The following is an 11,680-nucleotide window of genomic DNA, read 5'->3' as shown; positions in this document are numbered from 1 at the left end:
AAAATGTAGGAATTAGGATTAGTATAGGAATTTGATAGGATGACACTCGCCATCCTAAGGAATTGACTTGTCTCGTTCCGAGGTGTAAAATGAGCTTTGAGTGGATGTCTAGTTTCCTCCAAAAACACAGGAAATGAATAGTATTCCTACGATATTCCCGTACGCCTTTCCTATAAACCGAATGCATCTATAGAAAAATTTCCTCTGGAATTCTTGTTCCTATGTTTTTCCTATGAAAATCCTCCAAACCGAATGAGGCCTAAGTGTTTTCGATGTATCTTTGGCTGCGGCCCGGTAGTAGTACATATAAGAGGACCAGAGGCTGTATCGTGTCGCGATCATGATCTCAAACCGACTTGGATTCTAAGTCGTATACTTACTAGACGAGAAATAATTAACTTTTCTGCCAAGACATCAAAAAATGAAATGGAGAGGCGAGCGCACACGCATGCGGTCTCTTATTTCTCTCCTTCACACCTCAATAAGTGTGGTGTAGAGAGCGAACTATATAAAGAGGTCTCTCACTTCCTCAACTTTCAGGGTGGTACTAAACTTTAGAATCACCACTTTCTATTTTATGCAAGGGCTACTTTGTGATTTCAGAAATTGTTAATGGCTCAAGCCCATTTATTTCTAACAGGATAGGTTACGGGGTAGGAGAAAACATCAGGGCGGAGGAAGAAGAAACAAAAGAAGAAGAACATTGCACACTTGATGGCTGTTGGATATTGATCGTACGGTTAAAAGAAAAAAGTGACTGACGGAAGTGAGGATCCTTTCCCCAGCTGATCCACTGTAATTATACTGTGCTCAAATGATTCCAAGCCAAAAAAATTGATCCATCTTTATTATCTTTGGCACCTTTTTCTTAACTCTTTTTGTTTTTCTGTACTCAGAAACTGAACGGATGTGACTGAGACATCTGATGATCACCATCACCATTGGATGGCCTATACCCGGGCGGCTGTCCATGAATACGTTTGAACCCATGTTTGAATGTGTTTGCGGAAATTTGGTGGCATTTGTTTGATGATTTATTTTGAGATGCACTAAACCGAGCAGGTTATACGTATAGAGAGGAAAGGTCGGTGGGTCTATGCTGGTCCGACGGCGAATCGAAGGAATACTTACCATGTTCTGCGTCTCCTGCTGTGCCTAATCGGGGTAAGGATTCCTCCATCTGTACGGCTGGCAGCTATGACGGGCACGAGTTCGGATTGGACCTCCATATATAATCACAATCAGCCATGCTTTTGTTGTATATAAAAAACCTCGCCAAGGAGCCAGCTGAGTACATATATCGGCCGCGGCAGACAGATCGATCGTTCTCGAGCATCTGCTCTTATGGGTGGATTGATGAAGGAGACTAGCAGCGGTGGGAACCGAGACGTCTGGTATAATCCTCAGCTTTTTACATGGGTTGACATGAATTTTTTTCCCAGGAGCATGCGTGAATTTCACGAATCAATCCTGGTAGTCCCGTCCTTCGCTATATTTTGAGCATCAAGGCTAATTAAGAGTCTCATTTTATATTGTGCAGCAAAAGTCATGGAAAGAAAAAATTCAAGATGCCAAGAAAAAGTTTTAGACTTTGCCGAAGGGAGGAGAACGGTACCTTCCCAATGGTCAACGGGCACCTTATTCTCAGGACCACATCGTTGTACCGTGAATCGTACAAACGCATCTTTTTTAGATCAGCGCTCAAGGTCTACGATGAACTCGTGAGAGATGGCATGCTTACGTGGGAAGTTTACGAAGAGCATCGCCTCGCCATCGAAAGCTCAATGCAATCTATCAGGCATAGCATTCAAAGATACAAAGAGCGCCGCTTGCAGGCTGGGCTATTTTACTTTGCGCATGATTTAGGCGAAACCAGGCTGACTACCCATACGCACTTGTACAAAATGCCTCTCAGGGAAGCGTTAAGGAAACATCGACAAGAAAATAAAAGGAGGAAACAGCTACTGAATGCTTTCAACAATTCAAAGAAATCAAGCATCTTTGACACCATCATGCAGAGACCATATGTGAAAAGGCTAGTCATGTATACAGTGTCTTCCCTTGTATTGGGTTGCCTTATAATTTTTCTATGAAAGCTCATGAATAGTGTGGAGTATGGTTGTGTTCTAGTCTTATTGCTGAGTTAGAAAAAGTAAAAGAAATTGTGTCATCTTCCCTTCTTGAGAGTCTCCTCTAGGACCTAGCAGAACACATCTTTTCTTCAATGTACGGGATGGGTTGTAGTTCATGTAAGAAAATGTGTCGTATAACACATTTATTGTCAGCCCTAAATGAACTGTAGAGATGAAAGGTAGCTTTCCCTTCTGTGTACATATTCTTAGTGGGTTCGGAAAACAACAGGGCAGCAGGGAATTTTGGTCGAACGCATCAAAATCGTGAGGATTTGCTGTCAACGACTTTATTTAGGGGTTACCTTGTATCGTATGTACATTCCAAGTAATTAAGCACCTTCACGCCACGATATGGGACACACCGTATTCTTTTGTGAAGCCGGATCTTGTTAGGCATGGGGATAATTTGAAAGTTGACGGGGTTTGGTGTTGTTAGGGATAATTTTCTCTACTCTTTAAGGGAGAGTTGGTAGGTCAGTACCCGTGATTTTTTTTTCCGTCTCATCTCCCACCTATCTATCTTGTCTGGTTTTTTTGTCTCTCCTCCCACCACCCTCTTCGAACTAGTTTTTTCTCCCTCCCTAAAAAACCCAACCAGCCGCCGGCCCGGCGCTATCTTCCTCCTCTTTCTATTCTCCCAACCCAGCCGCCTTATCATTTTTTTAAAAAAAACAGCCGCCTCCTCCTCTCCCCCAACCCCGGCCTCCGCCCTATGCCCCACTGCCGGCGCCCACTCCTCTCCCATTCTCTCACCTACGAGCTTAGCCCGCAACCAGATCTGCGCCCGCACCACACACAATCCCGTCCTCGTTGTCTCGTTCACACGAGCCAAACCCTAGCCCCCTTTCTCCATGATCCTCGCAGCTATCGCACCCTCCCTCCCCATCCTCCTCCATCTCCCTTCTCTCCTCCCCCGTCAGCCATCACCGCTATTCCACCTCTTTCATTCCGGATTGGATGCAGGTCGTGTTCGTGGGAAAGCAGGCCGGCAGGGTCTTCACAGCGGCCATGGGAATGACATGACATAAGTCCTCACGGCGTGGGAAAGCCTTGCCGTTCCTGCGGACTCGAATACTGGGTCTGGTCGTGCTCAACAACTCGGCGGCCATGGGAATGATATGACAGGAGTTGGAGACCGCCATCGTCGGGATGCATCACCGACGAGGTCGGCTCAGTCGACTGACAGAGTCAATCCAGAGGCACCTGGGTGGACAGAAAGGTGTGAACACAAATCCTCCTGCTGTTTGTCTGTCACTGTATGTTCAACTCCAATGCACATACTAGATGAATAGAAAAACATGCACAACAACATTGCACATGTAACAGCAACTATAGGTAGACACATGAATATATCACGATGGACGATACGGTTCATTAGTTGCTGCAGGATCGACATTGTTGGCGACGATCTGTTGCCGACGACGATGATAAGTAGCACTGCTCTACTTGTACGGAAGACGACCCATAATGACAAACTTGGGTAGTCGCGCAGAGCGCTTCCCAAAAAACCAAAAAACGAAATTCATGCTCTCCCGATGAAGGATTGCAAGAACGAACGGTTTTGAACACCTGCTCTCCCCCACGCCGGTGTTCGGGATAGAGTAGACTACGGTGGCGGCGCAAGTTGCAAGATAAGGCAAAAACCTAGGTGTTTTTTATGTATCTTTGTTTGCGGCCCAGTAGCAGTACGTATAAGAGGACCAGAGTCGGTATCGTGTCGCTGTCATGATCTCAAACCGACTTGGGTTCTAACTCGTATAGTTACCGGACAAAAATCAATTAACTTTTCTGCCAAGACATAAAAAATAAAATGGAGAGCCGAGCGCACACACATGCAGCCTCTTATTTCTCTACTTCAGACCTCAATATGTGTAGTGTAGAGAACCAACTATATAAAGAGGTCTCTCACTTCCTCAACTTTCAGGGTGGTACTAAACTTTAGAATCACCACTTGCTATTTTATACATGGGCCACTTTGAGATTTCAGAAATTGTTAGTGGGTCAAGCCCATTTATTTCTAATAGGATAGGATAGGGGGTAGGAGAAAACATCACGGCGGAGGAAGAAGAAAGAAAAGAAGAAGAACAATGCGCACTTGATGGCTGTTGGATGTTGATCGTACGGTTAAAAGAAAAAGTGACTGGTGGAAGTGAGGATCCTTTCCCCATCTGACCGACTATAATTATACTGTGCCCCAATGTAATCCTTTATCAAAGTATTCCAAGCCAAAAAAAAGATCCATCTTTATTATCTTTGCCACCTTTTTTTTATCTCGTTTTGTTTTCAGTACTCAGAAACTGAACGGATGTGACTGAGACATCTGGTGATCACCATTGGATGTCATGAATATGTTTGAACCCATGTTTGAATGTGTTCGCCGACATTTGATGGCATTTATTTGATGATTTATTTTGAGATGCCCTAAACTGAGCAGGGTTTTTTTTCCCGGGAAACCGAGCTGATTATATAGGCATAAAGGAAAGGTCGGTGGGTCTATTCCAACGGCGAATCGAAGGAATACTTACTATTTTCTGCGTCTCCTCATGTGCCTAATCAGGCAAGGATTCCTCCACCTGTACGGCTGGTAGCTGTGATGGGTACGTGTTCGGATTGGACTCCAATCAGCCTTGCTTTTGTTGTACGAGTATATAACAAAAACCTCGCCAAGGACCCAGCTAAGTACGTATATCTGCAGGCGGCAAACACATCGAGGCAAACTGACTATAACATCTTGTTTGGGATAGTCAACAGGTAATTTCAATCATTATTAATTATATATCTCGGCCTATTTAGTTCGTCATTTCATGATATGAACTATTTAATAACCCCTTTATTCATTTTCTTTGTCGGCGGGCAGGGCTTGGGCAAGGTTCATCAGGGTCACGGACGGCGACTGGAAAGAAAAACTTAAATGGGGAAGACCCAAGGTAAGTAATTAAGTAGTACTAGCTAGCTAGCTAGCTGCCATCTCTTTAATTATCATGCTTGATTAATTATTATCTGATCAAATTTCATTCTCGTAAAGGTCCTGAAGCAGGCGCAGGGGACTGATCTGTGTGCATTTTGCGTTTGCAAGAACATTCGCATGATAGCGTCCGAAAGGAGCAGATCTCAAAGACAGGAATGGGTACGCTTGTCAAAACACTATTTACAATTTTTACACCATTATCGATATCTAGTCACACAACTAATACACATGCATATTTATCTCCTTCTTAACAGTTCAGAGAGGTGCGGGCGAAGCTCCTAGAAACGGAGCACGTAGAAGCACTTCAAGAGGAAATAGCGGGATTTTTGCTCGACCAGGTCATAAATCCGAAGGGAGAATACTATTACCCGCTACCGCCCCCATGAAAACCACTTCCAATTGTCATCGTGCTCCGAAGGCACCAATTAGGCTATAATGCCACTGGCTCCGAACCGGTGCTATTGCCCAGTTCTGCACTAGTGAATCTTCCACACTCAAAGCAAAAATGTGGAATCTTTTCATAGTGAAAATCAAACCAGGTGCCCACTTTATCTTCCTGCATGTTTGTGGATATTTGGTGGCATTTGTTTGATGATTTATTTTGAGATGCCCTAAACCGAGAAGGTTTTTTTTTTCTTTTGCGGTGAGACCGAGCAGGTTATACGCATAAAGGAAAGGTCGGTGGGTCTATGCTGGTCCGACGGCGCATCGAAGGAATACTTACTATTTTCTGCGTCTCCTCATGTGCCTAATCAGGTAAGGACTCCTCCACCTGTACGGTTGGTAGCTGTGACGGGTACGAGTTCGGATTGGACTTTCTATATATAAGCACAGTCAGCCTTGCTTTTGTTGTATATAAAAACCTCGCCAAGGACCCAGCAGAGTACGTATATCAGCAGGCGGCGAACACATCGATCGTTCTCGAGCATCTGCGCTCGTATGGGTGGATTGAAGGAGACTAGCAGCGGTGGGAACCGAGACGTCAGGTATAATCCTCACCTTTTTACATGGGTTGACATGAATTTTTTTCCGGAGGAGCATTGTGAATTTCACGAATCGATCTTGGTAGTCCCGTCCTTCATTATATTTTGAGCATCAATGCTGATTAAGAGTCTCTTTTTTATATTGTGCAGCAAAAGCCATGGAAAGAAAAAAATTCAAGATGCCAAGAAAAAGTTTTAGACTTTGCCGCAGCGACGAGTATGGCACCTTCCCATTTGTCAACCGACACCTTCAGCTCAGGACCACATCGTTGTACCGTGAATCATACAAACGCGTCCTTTTTAGATCAGCGCCCCAGGACTACAATGAACGCGTGAGGGACGGCATGCTTACTTGGGAAGCTTACGAAGAGCATCGCCTCGCCATCGACAGCTCAATGCAAACTATCAGACATAGCATCCAAAGATACAAAGAGCGCCGCTTGCAGGGTGGGCTATTTTACTTGGCAAATAAAGTAGGTGGAACCGGGCTGAAGAATCATACCCACTTGTACCACATGCCTCTCAGGGAAGCGTTAAGGAAACATCGACTAGAAAACAAAAGGAGGAAACAACTATTGAATGCTTTCAACAATTCAAAGAAATCAAGCATCTTTGACACCATCCTGCAGAGACCGTCTGTGAAAAGGCTAGTCATGTATACATTGTCTTCCCTTATATTGGGTTGTGTTATAATTTTTCTATGAAAGGTTATGAATATTGTACGTGGAATATGTTTCTGTTCTAGGATTGTTGCTGAGTAAAAAAAAAGTGACATCTTCCCTTCTTTAGAGTCCTAGCAGAACACATACTTCTTCAATGTAGGGGATGTGTTATAGTTAATGTAAGAAAATGTGTCGTGTAACACATTATTGTCAGCCCTAAATGAACTGTAGAGATGAAAGGTAGTTTTCCCTTCTGTGTTAGGTGGATTCGGAAAACAATATGGCCGCAGGGAATTTTAGTCGAACACACTAAAATCGAGTGGATTTGCTGTCAACGGCTTTATTTCTGGGTTTACATGTATGTACATTCCAAGTAATTTACCACCTTCATGCAGCAATATGGGATACACCATATTCATTTTTGAAGATGAATCCTTGTTAGGCACAGGAATAATTTGAAAGTTCACGGTGTTTGGTGTTGTTAGGGATAGTGTTGGGGATGTAACTATTTGAGTAAGCCGCCCAGGAGGCGCCGGGTTACGCAAAGAAGACTTACCAGAGGGAAGCCCAAAACCAAGCATGAAGACGGCGGTTCATTAAAGGGCTTAAGCCCATAGGCGACTTAAGGCCCATTATAGTAAACCGCCATAATGGCATGACTTGTATCATAAGATAGATTTAATTAGTCACCGAGCCGGACACTGTTTATAAGCCGGTCGGGACTCTGTAAGCCAGAGGGCGTCAACCCGAGTATATAAGGGGACGACCTGCTGGCGGCTTAGGGCAAGAAACAACTCATCAAGAGCCGGGTATAGCGTATCTCGCTCCCTGGTCATTGAGACATCAATACCAACCCAACTAGACGTAGGCCTTACCTTCACCGTAAGGGGCCGAACTAGTATAAAAACCTCTCGTGCCCCTTGTCCCGATTAACCCCTTCAAGCTTCCTAGTTGCGATGGCTCCACAACTAAGTCCTTTCACGAGGACATCTGACGTGACAATTCCACGACAGTTGGCGCCCATCGTGGGGCCAGCGCACGGTGGATTTGAGTTCTTGAAGGGCAACTTCGAAGGGCTCAAGGGATACGCAGTGGGCCGGATGACCAAAAGTCGTCGCGGCAAGATTTACATCAACGACGAAGGCTGGGGCCCTGACGCCGGCTCAATTGAGTACGGGTACCGGGTCCCCTTCGGAGGGATCCACGTCCACTAAAAGAAATATGTCAACTAGTGACCTTCTATCAGTGACCTTGGAAGAATTGGTCATAGATCTATGACCATTTGAGACCAATTGGTCAAAAGCTATTCGGGGGGCTCCAAACCCTAAACCATTCCGACCATTTTGGTCAGAAAGGTCGTAATTTCCTTACACGGAATGGTCACAAAGCAAACAGGGCTGGTCCGCTGCCTTATTTCTAGTTGTTAACGACCAATATAGATGGTCATAGCCTTGTAGATTATGGTGGGTTGTGATGACTAGGCGCCATCTCATCAGTTTTGCCTATGTGTCATGTCCATGTGGCAGTTTTTGCCCTAGGTTGTGAAGCAACCTATATTTCTGTTATTCCAAAAATTCCCAAATAATTCTCGTAAATTGTTTGGATCATATCTTCATCAAATATGTCAAAAACCTTCTTTGCCTAGTTCAAAAATAACTCAACAATATTCATTTTCCTATTCTGTTCATAGCAGCAGTTTGTGAAGGAAGTACCACTTTGACATGTCCAAATAGTATCCATTTTCTATAGTGCTTTCCTATGCCCAAATAACCATCCTCCACCAAATGCCAGCTCAATCCATTCATTATTTTGAGCCGAGCTTCAACATTTATAGTTATGTCCAGTGTGGTAGTTTGCAAAGCAAGTACCACCTAGGCTCCTCCTTTTGAGCTGAAAATTTGTGAAGACGGTCTTCTTAGTAACTGATCATCCTCAGCCAAAACTCACACCCATTAGCCATGTACATTTACCGTACCGCTAATCAAACACTTGGCTGCTAATTCATGTTTGAGCATCGATCGGTCTCCTCGTGAGAATGTTATGTTGTAAATTTCTTCCTAGTACCTACTTGGGGAGTGCCCAACCCAGTAGACATGCCTAGGCTGCCCAGAACACATGGCAACGCCACGGTCACGCGGTGACCACGCGGCGGGCATGCGAGTTTACGCGCTCTAGAGTTGGGGGCCTCAGCCACCGCCCAAACCTCGACGTATCGCCACAAAACCATGTATTTATAATTAAATAGGTACTTATATAACTATAAATGATTTTTGGAAAAAATAAATAGTAAACTATGAGGCAGCTGCAGTTAAAATTTGACCCGCTTCCATCTGAATCGGCGAGAATTTGTCTTTTTCGCCAGAGGTGGATCAAAACTTTTGACACCCAACCATTTGGTCAATTGTGAATTAAATATGGCCTAGTATTTTAGAAAAATGATTTGGTCCAATTTTGCAACAATTATTTGGGAGGTCCTTCACAAAAAAAACCTCCTTTTGGGCACTCGAAAAATGGAAAATGGTTCTTTCGTCCAAAGAAAAAGAAAACTTCCTTAGGCAACATTGTTTGCCATTCCAATATGCACCCTTTTGCACAATATGAGATCATTTGAACAAACTATGCCATGAATGTGGCCATAAGATTGATCATTTGGCTTGAAAGCCATTGATCTCCACACGTGATAGCTCGTTTTTTAGAACACTTTTTTAAAATAAATGCCGTATTATAAGTTTATTATTTTTCCTGGGGACTTGGCCACATATAATGACACAATGCGAAGGTTTCCCAATTTTTTGATTTTTTTTGAATTTTTTATGCCCGTTTCAAAATGCGGTCAAAACGGTGGGAATGACCGTTCCTAGCTAGTGGTTGAATCTTGGAATTTTTTTGGTGTTTCTCTGATTAAATAGATACTTATGTACCTATAAATGATTTTTCGAAAAAATAAAGAGCAAACTACGAGGCAGCTACAGTTCAAATTTGACCCGCTTCCAATTGAATCAGCGGGAATTTGTCTTTTTCACCAGAGGTGATCAAAACTTTTTACACCGAACTATTTAGTCAATTGTGCATTAAATATGCCCTACTATTTTAGAAAATTGATTTGGTCCAATTTTGCAACAATTATTTGGGAGGTCCTTCACAAAAAAACCTCCTTTTGGGCACTCGAAAAATGGAAAATGGTTCTTTCGTCCAAAGAAAAAGAAAACTTCCTTAGGCAACATTGTTTTCCATTGCAATATGCACCCTTGTGCACAATATGAGATCATTTGAACAAACTATGTCATGAATGTGGCCATAAGATTGATCATTTGGCTTGAAAGCCATTGATCTCCACACGTGATAGCTCGCTTCTGAGAACACTTTTTTAAAATAATTTCCGTATTACAAGTTTATTATTTTTCCTGGAAACTTGGTCATATATAATGACACAATGCGAAGGTTTTCCAATTTTTTGTTTTTTTTCGAATTTTTTATGCCCGTTTCGAAATGCGGTCAAAACGGCAGGCTTGACTGTTCCTAGCTAGTGGTTGAATCTTGGAAAACTTTTGATGTTTCTATGATTAAATAGATACTTATGTACCTAGAAATGATTTTTGAAAAAAATAAAGATCAAACTACGAGGCAGCTACAGTTCAAATTTGACCCGCTTCCAACTGAATCGGCGGGAATTTGTCTTTTTCACCAGAGATGGATCAAAACTTTTTACACCAAACCATTTGATCAATTGTGTATTAAATATGGCCTAGTATTTTATAAAATTGATTTGGTCTAATTTTGCAATAATTATTTGGTAGGTTTTTCACAAAAAAACCTCATTTGGGGCACTCGAAAAATGGAAAATGGCTCTTTTGTGCAATGAAAGTGAAAACTCCCCAAAGCAACATTGTTTGGAATTCCAATATGCACCCTTGTGCACAATATGAGATCATTTGAACAAACTATGCCATGAATGTGGCCATAAGATTGATCATTTGGCTTGAAAGCCATGAATCTTCATGCATGATAGCGCATTTCCGAGAACACTTTTTTAAAATAATTTTCGTATTACAAGTTTATTATTTTTCCTGGAAACTTGGTCATATATAATGACACAATGCAAAGGTTTTCCAATTTTTTTGAATTTTTTATGCCCGTTTCAAAATGCGGTCAAAACGGCGGGCTTGACCGTTCCTAGCTAGTGGTTGAATCTTGGAAAACTTTTGATGTTTCTATGATTAAATAGATACTTATGTATCTATAAATGATTTTTTGAAAAAATAAAGAGCAAACTACGAGGCAGCTACAGTTCAAATTTGACCCGCTTCCAGCTGAATCGGCGGGAATTTGTCTTTTTCACGAGAGGTTGATCAAAACTTTTTACACCCAGCAATTTGGTCAATTGTGCATTAAATATGGCCTAGTATTTTAGAAAATTGATTTGGTCCAATTTTACAACAAATATATGGTAGGTCCTTCACAAAAAATCTCATTTTGGGCACTCAAAAAATGGAAATTGTTTTTTCACGAGAGGTGGATCAAAAGCTTTTGACATGCAACTATTTGGTCAATTTTATATAAAATGTGGTCTACTATTTTAGAAAAAAATGGAGTGGTGCTATTTTGGAACAAACATTTGGTAGGTTCTTCACAAAAAAATCATTTATGCACTCGGAAAATAGAAAAAGATTTTTTTGTGCAATAAAAATTAAAGCTCTATTTGGCAACATTGTGAAAAATCATTTATGCACTCGGAAAAAATTAGAGATTTAAGTCCAATTTTTTACGATTCAAAAGCGAGACAACCGGCCAATGAGACGCGAGGAACCACCTTCACGCGGATCATCAAATTGGACGCAATATGAGCCGTCTATCGTGCACCCATCCAACAGTGGAGCCTCTCCCGAGTAAAAAAACCCTAACCCACCCACCCACCCACCTTCCTCGATCCCCGCC

General features: G+C 42.4%; 1 non-coding gene and 1 pseudogene across 1 annotated transcript; both read left to right on the top strand.

Annotated features, from left to right (window-relative positions):
* Positions 1-760: 760 nt before the first annotated feature.
* On the top strand, positions 761-843 carry LOC123073067 (uncharacterized; annotated as a pseudogene).
* Positions 844-4,275: 3,432 nt separating this feature from the next.
* LOC123073065 (small nucleolar RNA Z103) lies at positions 4,276-4,374 on the top strand. The gene has a single exon (XR_006435579.1). It is a non-coding gene; the product is annotated as a small nucleolar RNA Z103 (small nucleolar RNA).
* The last annotated feature ends 7,306 nt before the right edge of the window (positions 4,375-11,680 follow it).

This window comes from Triticum aestivum, chromosome 3B, assembly GCF_018294505.1.
Source record: "Triticum aestivum cultivar Chinese Spring chromosome 3B, IWGSC CS RefSeq v2.1, whole genome shotgun sequence".
In the NCBI taxonomy this organism is placed as follows: domain Eukaryota; kingdom Viridiplantae; phylum Streptophyta; class Magnoliopsida; order Poales; family Poaceae; genus Triticum; species Triticum aestivum.
The sequence above is the reverse complement of the archived record's forward strand: the minus strand, read 5'-3'. Positions and strand labels throughout refer to the sequence as shown.